This window comes from Mustelus asterias, unplaced genomic scaffold, assembly GCF_964213995.1.
Source record: "Mustelus asterias unplaced genomic scaffold, sMusAst1.hap1.1 HAP1_SCAFFOLD_516, whole genome shotgun sequence".
NCBI lineage: Eukaryota > Metazoa > Chordata > Chondrichthyes > Carcharhiniformes > Triakidae > Mustelus > Mustelus asterias.
In genome coordinates this window covers 74,092-77,500 of record NW_027590468.1, presented here as the reverse complement: position 1 = coordinate 77,500, position 3,409 = coordinate 74,092, and positions in this window count along the sequence as shown.

Genomic DNA, 3,409 nt, shown 5'->3' with positions numbered 1-3,409 from the left:
TATCCACTTGAGTGGCAACCTTTAGAGATCTGTGGATATGGACCCCAAGATCTCTCTGTTCCTCCACAGTCTTCAGAACCCTACCTTTGACCCTGTAATCCACATTTAAATTAGTCCTACCAAAATGAATCACCTCACATTTATCAGGGTTAAACTCCATTTGCCATTTTTCAGCCCAGCTTTGCCTCCTATCTATGTCTCTTTGCAGCCTACAACACCCCTCCACCTCATCCACTACTCCACCAATCTTGGTGTCATCAGCAAATTTACTGATCCACCCTTCAGCCCCCTCCTCTAAGTCATTAATAAAAATCACAAAGAGCAGAGGACCAAGCACCGATCCCTGCGGCACTCCGCTAGCAACCTGCCTCCAGTCCGAAAATTTTCCATCCACCACCACCCTCTGTCTTCGATCAGACAGCCAGTTACCTATCCAATCGGCCAACTTTCCCTCTATCCCACACCTCCTTACTTTCATCATAAGCCGACCATGGGGGACCTTATCAAACGCCTTACTAAAATCCATGTATATGACATCAACCGCCCTACCTTCATCAACACACCTAGTTACCTCCTCAAAAAATTCTATCAAATTTGTGAGGCACGATTTGCCCTTCACAAATCCGTGCTGACTATCCCGGATTAATCCGCATCTTTCTAAATGGTCGTAAATCCCATCCCTAAGGACCTTTTCCATCAATTTACCAACCACCGAAGTCAGACTAACCGGTCTATAATTACCAGGGTCATTTCTATTCCCTTTCTTAAACAGAGGAACAACATTTGCCACTCTCCAGTCCTCTGGCACCATCCCCGTGGACAGCGAGGACCCAAAGATCAAAGCCAAAGGCTCTGCAATCTCATCCCTCGCCTCCCAAAGAATCCTAGGATACATTTCATCAGGCCCAGGGGACTTATCGACCTTCAGTTTATTCAAAACTGCCAATACATCCTCCCTCCGAACATCTATTTCCTCCAGCCTATTAGCCTGTAACACCTTCTCTTCCTGAAAAACATGGCCCCTCTCCTTGGTGAACACTGAAGAAAAGTATTCATTCATCACCTCTACTGATTCCATACACAAGTTCCCACCACTGTCCTTGACCGGCCCTAACCTCACCCTGGTCATTCTTTTATTCCTCACATAAGAGTAAAAAGCCTTGGGGTTTTCCTTGTAGAGGGAGCTTTACTCTGTATCGAACCTTGTGCTGTCCCTGTCCTGTGAGTGTTTGATGGAGACAGTGTAGAGGGAGCTTTACTCTGTATTGAATCCCGTGCTGTATTTGTCCTGCGAGTGTTTGATGGAGACAGTGTCGAGGGAGCTTCACTCTGTATCTAAACCCGTGCTGTACATGTCCTGGGAGTGTTTGATGGAGACAGTGTAGGGGGACCTTTACTCTGTACTGAACCCCATGCTGTATTTGTCCTGGGAGTGTTTAATGGGGACAGTGTCGAGGGAGCTATACTCTGTACCTAACCCTGTGCTGTACCTGTCCTGGGAGTGTTTGATGGGGACAGGACTTGGGGGACATTGGATTTTAGACAATGTTTAGGGTTTTAGACTTTTCGGAGTGAAATTCAGGAACACTTTGCCACACCAGGTGTGATATTAGTTTGGAACTACCTTCTATAATTCACAGTTGATGCTCAGTCGCTTATTAATGTTCAAACCCGAAGTTGATAGATGGTATTTTACACACAGGAGAAGCAATTTAAAATCAATGGGTCAATGTTAAAATACTTGCAGGAACAGAGAGACCTGGGCTTTCAGTTTATTTTTACATCTTAAAGATTCAACCTGGGGCTCAGAATCTGTCAGTTGAATCTACTTTTCCTGTCCCGAAAAGGTGTCAACAATTGTGTTGGGGAATGTGACAAAAGGTGACATTCCTGCATCCTGCACAGTGGGGTTGGGAGGTTGTTTGAAAGGAGATTCAGAAAGTGTCAATTAGATTGTATCTCTTTGCAGAAGTTGAGTATTTCACAGGAGATGCCTTGAGATAAAGGAAAGTTTTACCAATGTCTGCGTAACTTTCAAAGTCTCCAGACGCATGAAGGGGGCAGAGATTTTGTAATATTCAGAGCAGGAGATGGGGGACAATCACAGAATTGAAGATGTGAGGCCATCTCTTGTTTCTGAATGTCAATCTGTAGCTTTTAAACTTTAGTCCTCGGCTAATCATTCCAAGTTTGCAATCCCACACTTTGCTGTTGTTAATTTTGAGTTGTAAATTTTCTGAAATTGATTCTGTAATAAAAATCCCTGCAGGATGCAATGATTCCCATTCTGTCTGCTGCTGCAAAGCCCCAGTTTGTGTCTCAGTTTCACTATTTATCAACCATTTAAGATCCAAGAGTCATAGAATTCCTACACTGCAGAATGAGGCCATTCAGCCCAACAAGCCTGCCCCAACAATAATCCCACCCAGGCCCGAATCCCCCTGACCCTCAGGGGCAATTTAGCAAACGTGCAAACTCCACACAGTCACTCGAGGCGGGGAATCGAACCCAGATCCCTGGCGCTGTGAGTCAGCAGTGCTAACCACTGTGCCACCGTGTCACCCGGTGATGAGACAGAACGTTTGCCAAAGTGCACAGAAATAGGCAGCATTGTCAGCATTTTAGCTGGAAGCTTCAAATGACAAAGGGATCTTAATAGTAGAGTCACAGAATCCCTGCAGTGCAGAAGGAGACCATTCAGCCCATCGAGTCTGCACTGACTCTCTGACACAGCATCTTGACCCAGCCCTATCCCCGTAACCCCACACATTTACCTTAATCCACCTAACTACACAGTTTTGGACAGTAAATGGCAATTTACTGTGTCCAATCCACCTCACCTTCACAGCTTTGGAATACACTGGCACGGATTTAGAAATGGTTAAAGGACAGAAAACAGAGCTGAGGTACAAATGGGTCATTTTCAGGGTGGCAGGCTGTGACCAGCGGCTTATCACAAGGATCAGTACTCGGGAGCCCAGCTATTCACAATCCATATCATTGATTTGGACGTTTGGGATCAAATGTAATATTTCCCAGTTTGTACATGACATGATAGCAGGTGGAAGTGTGAGTTGTGAGGAGGATGTAGACTCTTCAAGGGGATGTGGGAGAGGCTGAATTAGTGGTGAAACCACACACAGAGTGTTGTGGACAGTTTTATCCTCTTACCTAAGGAAAGATATTCTTGTCATAGAGAGACTTCAATGAGGTTTCACTGCATTAATTCCTGGGATGGAGGGAGTGTCCCCTGAGGAAAGATTAAATAGACTGGACTTTTATTTTATGCACTTTGGAAAAATGAGAGGTGATCTCATTCAAACTCAGACAATTCTTACAGGGCTCAGCAGGGTAGAGTCATAGAGGTTTACAGCATGGAAACAGGCCCTTTGGCCCAACTTGTCCAATG